The sequence below is a fragment of the Physeter macrocephalus genome, chromosome 20 (genome assembly GCF_002837175.3).
Source record: "Physeter macrocephalus isolate SW-GA chromosome 20, ASM283717v5, whole genome shotgun sequence".
NCBI classification, from domain to species: domain Eukaryota; kingdom Metazoa; phylum Chordata; class Mammalia; order Artiodactyla; family Physeteridae; genus Physeter; species Physeter macrocephalus.
Window position 1 is genome coordinate 90,763,949 of NC_041233.1, and position 9,032 is coordinate 90,772,980.

Sequence of the window (9,032 nt, forward strand, 5' to 3'; positions counted from 1 at the left end):
GGGGCACAAACCCGCGTCCCCTGCATCGGCAGGCGGACTCTCAACCACTGCGCCACCAGGGAAGCCCAGAGCTGGCTTTTGACAGAGGCAATAAATTTGGACTAATCCTTGCCCCTTTCTTAATCCTCATGAAGTGAAAAATGAAGTCTGTTTGGGTGAAGGAGATGGAGTTTGAGCCTTTGACACTCCTGTCTCCCCACCCTTTCCAAAATTCCTGGAAGCCCTTCTACCCACGGGATTGAGCAGTGTGTCCACAGGAGGATGGGGCTGCTGTGCCTGAGATCAGGGCATATGGAGCTCTCGTGCTGTAAGCCGGTGGTGGATTCAGGAACCAGTTTTGTTTGGTGCTGTACATGTGTGTGTCTGGACATGCAGACCATTGTTTGTGCTGGGCAGATGTCTTGGGTTATAAATCTATTCTGACATTTCCCATCCTTTCCATAACCTCTACCTTCCATAACCTCCCTTTCATGGAAGGCAGGAATCTATATTATCCTCTTGAAGTAAAACTGGAGTTACAAGTTTGAGCTCGTTGATAATTTTTTTCCCTTATTTCAATTTTTATGAACTTTATCAGGCAGTTTCCTATGGAAAGAAAATTGCTATGGAAATCCCCGGGGTCATTTTATGGGTTCTTATTTAAACTCCATGAGCAGAGACCATTGTCCGGGCTGATTTACAGTATAGCCAGTAAATCATCAAAAGTTTAACGTGCCGGATGACAGCAGCATACAATGCATTGGCTAAGTTCAGGGGCTCCAGGGATATAAAACTCTGATCTGCCCTGAGGATAAGCTCGGTGAATTTCCACATATGGGTGTTCCCTGTGAATTGGACCTGGCCTCAGCTGCTTTCTTTTGTCCAGGAGTCCAGGTTTTATTTCTTAGGATGTTTGCATACCAAAGATGACTTTCTCCTTTTCAACCCAGAGCAGTGTGAGATCTCTGGTGTCTGAGGTATAGAAAGTTTCTTGGCAAGGACTCAACTGTTGAACCCTTAGGGGAGAGGGAAGTCTTGCTTTAGCCTGGGGATAAGTAAGAGGGCCTCCGCTCTCTCTCCATCTCTGGATATTTTCCCAGCATCGCTGAGGGAAGTTGCCCAGTCAGTGCTAGGCAGGGGAGAAGAATGGTTTTGGGGAGGAAGGGCGCTCTGGTTTGTAGAATTGTCCTTGAACGCTATCCGGGGGCTCGTAAGGCTTGAGTCTTGCTCGAAGTGCACCCGTGTGCCAGCCGTCAGTCTCCTCTGGAGTGTTTAGACTTGCACCGGGTTATGGACTCCATCTGCGAATTGTCAGTGGCGCGCATCTGACAGATGGAGAGGCAGCCAGCTGCTCTGGTCATTTCTCCAGCAACTTGTGGCCAGGCGTCAGGCTGAGGGAGATTTACATCCTTGGACGCCAAGCGGGCTGCTCTCGCTGGTGCTAGCGCGGGGCCTGAGCGCTTGAACTGTGAGTTGAACTGAGCGCTTGAACTGTGAGCACTTGAACTGTGAGAACAACCATCCTCTGAGCCTAGGGGTGTGAGGACTTACAGACCACTGAGAACAAAAGGGCCCGCGGAACAGCTGTCCCTGCCTGGGCGTGGGCAGAAGTGAGAGGGTGGGAAGGGGAGAGCGCTGAGCTGGAGGACAGGGGATGAGGGGTGACTGGGTTTTTCAGAGGGAACCATCCTTCTGCATCAGGTGGGACTGCTGAGGGGCAGGCAGAATTAGGGGGAGGGGGAGGTTGATAACAGACTTTCCTAGGACTCTCCCCGTGGTAGATTCTTCTGGAGAGTGATGGTAAGTGCAGGCTGTGGTCCTTGTGGGCGGTCACGGGGCTATCATTCCACACCAGCTTCATTCCTCAACCCTTACAGGGTTGAGCAGCTTCTTCCTGTCGTCCTGGGGCCACAGGTGAAGGCCATGGAAACAGTGTCCTTTATGGTTCCATCCTAAAAGCCAGAGGTCCAGGCTCCCTCTCAGACCCCCTTGGCGGAGGGAGTATGTCTTTGTTTGTGTGTCTGTCCAGGGGAAAAATGGGAGCCGGCAATGGGGGTACAGATCTGCTAATGCCTGCCCCAGCCCCGTGCCAAACGCCCCGCGGATAGTCTGCCTTAGGCCAATTACTGACCAGTTGAAGTATGATGTGCCACTGTCTGATGAGCAGAAACTCCATAAGGCCATCGACTCTTTCATAGCTCATCCTATTATGGGATTAAGGAAAATCAAAATGTGTTCCTCAGTTTCCTCATCTATAAAATAAACGGAGAACAACCCTTTCTCTCCTCTCTTGCCTTTAGAAGGGGAATGAGGGTGACTGAGATGGCTGACTCTCATCGACCTCTGGGGAGCCCTAGGCAGAGCTTTGCAGCTTCAGCGTTTATGCAGAGCTTTTGTGCTCCATCCAAGGCATAAGCGGTGCGAGGCGCCCCCTGACGGCGGTTTAAGGTACAACATGTGTGGACAGAGTTTGCAAGTTGCCCTGACTTGCAAAAACTTGAAGAGACCCTAGGAATGGTTTAGCCCAATCCTTTGATAAAATGGATGTAGAAACTGACTTCTAGAGAGGTGAATTGTGAGTAGCCAAGATTACTTTAGTCAATGAAAGGCAACACTGCACGGAATTTGGAGCTGGAAAAAACAAAAAAAGGAAGGAAATGACCCTTTAGGGAGCATCAATAAATATGCCAGCACTCTAAGAGGTGCTCTCCAAATGTTACGTTGTAATGACAACAGAGAAAAGAAATACAGCTGCATAGAAATCAAAGAGCTTGCTGTGCTGATTCTAACTCAGTCTACCAGACTCCCAAGTTCACTTTCTTTTCCCTGCACTCACTGCTCACCATCAGTCACCCAGAGCAGGTGATTTAACATCTCTGTTTGCCTGTGAATCAAACAGAGATTATATTACTGCTCTACTCAGTTCCTGCACACTGGTTTTGAAGCTCAGATGAGAGGCTGTATGTGAAAAGATTTGGAAACTGAAAGGGCTCCTCCAGTGTAAGGGGTGTCATGGAGTATGGAGCTGGGACTAGTCCCAGGTCTCCTGGTTTTGGTCTTTGTTTGGTTCTGCTTCTGTTGACAGCCTGGATCTTGGACCCACTTGCCTTTGGTCACTGTGGGCATGTCCTGCCTTGTCTTTCTTCCACAGGTTCATCCCTACCTCAGGCTGATTCCACTGGTGTCACCTCCATGTCACTGTACACCTCCCTCCAGCTCTCTTTTCACATTCAGACCCTGATCTGGCCTGTGCCTGACCTTTTGGTCATGGTTTGGCTCACCCTGTCACTGGGGTGCAGCATTTATAATGAGGTAATTTTAAGGATGGACAGAAGGTTTAAGAGAGAGGGCACTTTTAGATGTCTGTGCTTTATGGTACATTCAGGAGAATGTACCCTAAGGAACTGGAAGAGAGAGATGGTATATTAGTTTGCTAAACCTTCCATAACAAATCACCACAAACAGAAAATTATTCTGTCACAGTCCTAGAGGCTAGAAGTCCAAAATCAAGGTGTTGGCAGTATCATGCTCCCTCTGAAGGCTCTCTGGGGAAGAATCCCCTTCTGCCTCTTGTAGCTTCTGGTGGCTGCCAGAAAGCCTGGGTGTCGCCTGACTCGTAGCTGCCTCACTGCAACTTCTGCCTCCATATTTGCCTGGCCTTCTCCCCCATGTGTCTGTGTCTGTGTCCAAATTTCCCTCCTCTTATAAGGACACCAGCCATTGGATCAGGGCCCAGCTTAATTCCGTAAGACTTCATTTTAACTTGATTATACATGCAAAGACCCTATTTCCAAATAAGGTCACATTCTGGGGTACCAGAGTTTAAGATTCAACATCTCTTTTAGGGGGACACAATTCCACCCACAGCTGAGGGTGTGATGGAGAAGCAGGAACACTCTTACTCTCCATGCTCATCTTATTCCTGCTGTCTCAAACCCACATTTCCCAGGCTCTGTTTCATCCTATAATCAGTCAAAAGGGTAGCGGGTGTGCTATGCACTCCTGGATTTCCATTTACGAGCCTTTTCTCCCATCTCCCTGGGCCCCAGATTTGAGAGGCGATTCGTCAAGACAGACCTTGTGTTTGTTGTCTCCTGTGGGCAGAATTTGCTGTCCATTCTCCATTCTTCCCTTCTTCCTTGAGTAACAGAACCCTTAAGTTTTATTGGGGCACGTGGCCTCCCTAAAAACACATTGCAGCCTCACCTGCAGCTAGGTGTGACTGACTTAAGTCCTAGCTGATTGAAGTGTGCAGCTTCCACGTCTGAAAGGGAAAGGGTGTATCCCCCATGTCCGCTTGTCCACTTCCAGCTGGCTGGAATGCAGATGTGATGGTAAGAACTGAAGCAGCCACATTGGGTCATGAGATGGCAACCATGTGTTGCCAATGGCAGAAGAACCAGACATGGGGAGCCTGGGTGTCCAACGGTGTGAAGTCATCTTTTTAGCCCTGAACTGCTTACGTTTAAAATTCTTAAATGAAAGAGAAATAAACGTCTATCCTGTTAAGCTACAGCTGTTTTTGCCTTTTTTAAAAAAAATAGCAGCTGAATCAAACACATTCATCAGTGAAGGGAGGCAAAAAGAGGGTAACAATGAATGGGCATCTCCTACATTCTGTAATGAATGTGGCTTGGCTTACAAGGCTGCCTTGCTTTGGTTCCCCTAGGGCATCTCTGGGAACTGGCATCTCTGTAGAGTCTGAGTTCGTGTCGTGCCTGTGGCCACCAAGCCCATCTCCTTGACATTAATTCATATGGGGATAATGATCAGTGAGCGTGCTCATTTCCCAAGACTGCCGCAACAAATGACCACAGCCTTGGTGACTTAAAACAACAGAAATTCATTCTCTCACAGTTCTGGAGGCCAGAAGTCTGAAATCAAGGTGTTGACAGGGCTGGTTCCTTCTGGAGGCCCTGAAGGAGAGTCATTCCAGGCCCCGTTCCCAGCCTCTGATGGCTGTGGCAATTCTTGGCTTTCACTGACTTACAGACACATAGCTTTGATGTCTACCTCTGTCTTCACTTTCCCCTGGTGTCCCTGTGTGTCCTCTCCTTTCCTGTCTCTTACAAAGACACAGATGTGTCTTTGTAAGAGACAGATCGGATTTGGATTTGGGGCCTATTCTAATCCAGGATGATCTCTTCTCAAGATCTTTGCCTTAATTATATCAGCAAAGACGCTTCTTCCAAATCAGGTCACATTCTGAGGTTCTGGTTGACATACCTTTCGGCAGGGGGCACTGTTCAACCCATTACAGTGAGAGATCCATGTGAGCTCTTTAACGAATAGTTCTGATCTCATGAGATTGTCATCCACTCCAGTCACCCCTCATGGAAGGGCTGTTTTCTCCAGAAGCTCTTGGACTCTGTGCAGGCAGAATTCTGAGATGACCTCCAAGGACCCATGTCCTTATATAATCCCCTCCCCCTGAATGTGGGTGGGGCCTGTAATTGTTTCTAACAAATAGAAAATGCCAAAAGTGATGGGATGTTACTCTTGTGATTATGTCATGTTATATGGCAGAGGGGAAGGGATTTTGAAGATGTAATTAAGGTCCCTAATCAATTGACTTAGGTTAAAGAAAGGGAGATTATCCTCAGGTGGGCCTGACTTAATCAGGTGAGCCCTTTAAAAGAAGGTCATGGGCTTCCCTGGTGGTGCAGTAGTTGAGAGTCCGCCTGCTGATGCAGGGGATACAGGTTCATGCCCCGGTCTGGGAGGAACCCAAGTGCCGCGAAGCGGCTGGGCCCGTGAGCCATGGCCGCTGAGCCTGCGCGTCCGGAGCCTGTGCTCTGCAACGGGAGAGGCCACAACAGTGAGAGGCCCGCGTACAGAAAAAAAAAAAAAAAGAAAAAAAATGAAGGTCAGAGGGCAGAGAAGAGAGATGCACCTACTAGCCTTGAGGAAGCCAGCCACGGTGAGCTCTATAGCTGCAAGGAAATGGGTTCCGTGTGAACCTGGAAGAGGACCCTGAGCCCCAGGTGAGACTGCAGCCCTGGCCAACACGGTCATTGCAGCCTGGTGAGACCGTGAACAGAAGACCCAGGCTCCTGACCCAATGGAAAGTGAAATAATAAATGTGTGTTGTTCTGAGCTGCTTTGTGGTAATTTGTGGCCCAATAATAGAAAACAAATATAAACTTACTTCCCAATTCTGCCCCAGGCTGCTCTTTCTAACAGTCCTTCTCTGGTCCTGTTTTTAAAAACTTCCTATCAGAAACCAAAATAGAATGGGACTCCAAGCTCAGGAAGGTCCCATGATCTGCCATGGCCTGCTCTTCTCCAAAGGACTCTGGGAAACTCTTGCTTGTCTGGTCCAGGAAGAGCATCTCTCAGCCTCCGTCCTTCACTCCTGAGGGAATGAGCAGTCATTCTATGATTCCTTCTCCCCAGCCTTTTAAGAAAATTAGGAGCTAAAGAACCCATTTCACTACAGTTTTCATTTCTCAGTTGCTAGAGAGGAGCCACACTTTATAACGCACAGTAAACCCAGTTCCCAAAGCCTCTTCAGCAAGAAACAAGATGAAGTCTTATTGCTTCTGCTGTTGGTATTCCCAGAAGGAAGAGTGGATGGGTCAGTTCTGCCCAGAGAAGAGAGTTCTGGGCACAGGAGAGCTTTGCATCAGCTCAGCGCCACCCACGGCTTCTCTGTTTTCTCTCCCCGTCACTGAATCATGTGACTGAGCCCTTCCTCTGCGGGCTCCCCTTGGGCCCAAGTCTGAATCTAACGGACGTTGGAACATTCTCCCAGAGCCACAGGCAGCTGCTTTCCCAATGAAGAAATTCTTACCATTTTGGGGGAAGGAGAAACATATGAGGCTGGTGGCAAACATAAGCGCCACGTGAAGACGCAGAGGGAAGAACACATTTTAAGAGCAAACTAGTGCTTCCTCCCTAACCCTAACCCTCCCGCGCATTCCCTTGGTAGGCTTGCTGGCTAGCTGGTTTGACCTGTTCTGGTATTGCACTTCTGACCCTGTAGAATGAAACAGTTTTGAAAACTTTGCCTTGCTTTCCTCTAACATTTCTTGCAAGTTGTTGTAATGAAAAAGATCTGTTTCTTAAAAAAAAGGTAGAAAAGTTGGACAAGAGTAAGTGAATATGATTAATGATACATAAGATATTGTTTAAATTAAGCAGATATTTTGCAGAACTGACATCTCCCTCCAGGCTTGGTGTGGTGCCTGGTATTTTTATGGAGGACATCTGGTGAGTTTACCCGTTACCCACAGCATATCTAAGGCTTTCATCACTTAACCGAATTAACTCAGATAGTCTTCACTGGGCCTTCTTGCCTTTGCCTAGTTCTGGCTTCCCTCCAGTTCATCTTCCACAAGCCCACAGATGGATTTTTCTAAAGTAGAAATCTGACAGTGTCATTTTCTCAAAATCATTCAGTGATTTTCTGAAGTGTTTGGGGTAGGATTCAGACCCCTTAACACAAGGGCCTGGCATTAGATGGACAAGTGCCTACCTTCCTAACCTGATTTCACACCACTCCTCTCCCCCATACACTTTTATTCCAACCACACTTAATTTTTATTTTTTGGCCACACCGCGCAGCCCATGGGATCTTCGTTCCCCAACCAGGGATTGAACCCGGGCCCTTGGCAATGACCGCGCAGAGTCCTACCACTGGACCACCAGGGAATTCCCCCAACGACATTTAAATTCACTAAAGAACTAATTTTTCTTTGTACCTTCACCCAGACTGTACCCTCTGTCGCCCATCCAAACACAGATTGTACCCTCCACTCATCCACCCACCCGTCTCTTCCAGCAATAAGTAATAACTTTAAAGTGAACAGATTCTAAATATGTTACAAAGTAAAACTGACAGGGTTTGTTGATGGCTTGGAGGTAGGGTATAAGAGAAAGAGAGAGGAGTCCGGGATGAGACCAAGAGTTTTGGGCTGAGAATCTGGCAGAAGGGACTTGACACTTACTAAAATGGGGAGAAATGATGGGAGATTATGAAACTATGAGTTAGTTTTTGGATACAGTAAATTTGAAAGGTCTGTGAATGATTTATTGGAATATGATGTAGGCATTTGGATTTCCAAGGCGGAAGTTAGGAAGGAAGCTGGAGTTGGATATATAAGTGTATGGTCAGGCCACCCAAGATGGCTATTCTCTTGCTCTCTGTACATCCTCTGCTGGGCCAGTCCCTGCCTCACCTACACCCTACTCACCTGACTGACCTTCCCTCTTCATCATAGAGCCTAATCAGTAAATGCCTATGTACTTACCCCGGCCCTAGCTAGTGATTGTTCTAATCTTTAGATCAGAACTATTTCAACTATGCTAGTTTATCAAAGGGGCCATGAGGGGTGCACCCCGTTGCTGGTTTCCCTGTTAACTGATGAGCCAACCTGACGTCAAGTCCCCTGTAACTGGTAATCTCTCTATTACCCCGGGAGCAAAGACTACTGCCTTGTCCTGCCTGCTGTCTGCCACACACAGTGGGGTGTCGCTCCAAGACCTTGCTTCAGACATGTAAGATCCCTCTCATCCATTACACCATTGATGTCTCTGTTGCTGACTCTGGGCTCTTGAGACTGGACAAGTACATGGCTTGCAGGCCTGTGGGTACAGCTCAACAATAAGTTTGACAGATTGATTCCAGCAGTGAAAAGCTGGAAGAAGGGCCTCAGTCCTTGTCTTCTTTGAAGAAAGAATTCAGCAAAGAGACCAAGATTGTGAAAAAGATAAAAGTGTTTATTAGAAGTAAAGTACGTGGGATTTTCCTGGTGGTGCAGCAGCTAAGAATCCGCCTGCCAATGCAGGGGACATGGGTTCAAGCCCTGGTCCAGGAAGATCCCACGTGCCGCGGAGCAGCTAAGCCCGTGCGCCACAACTACTCAGCCTGTGCTCTAGAGCCCACGAGCCACAGCTACTGAAGCCCGCGTGCCACAACTACTGAAGCCCACGTGCCTAGAGCCCATGCTCCGCAACAAGAGAAGTCACTGCAATGAGAAGCCCTTGCACCGCAATGAAGACCCAACGCAGCCAAAAATTAATTAGTTAATTAAAAAATTTTTTCCTTGTTC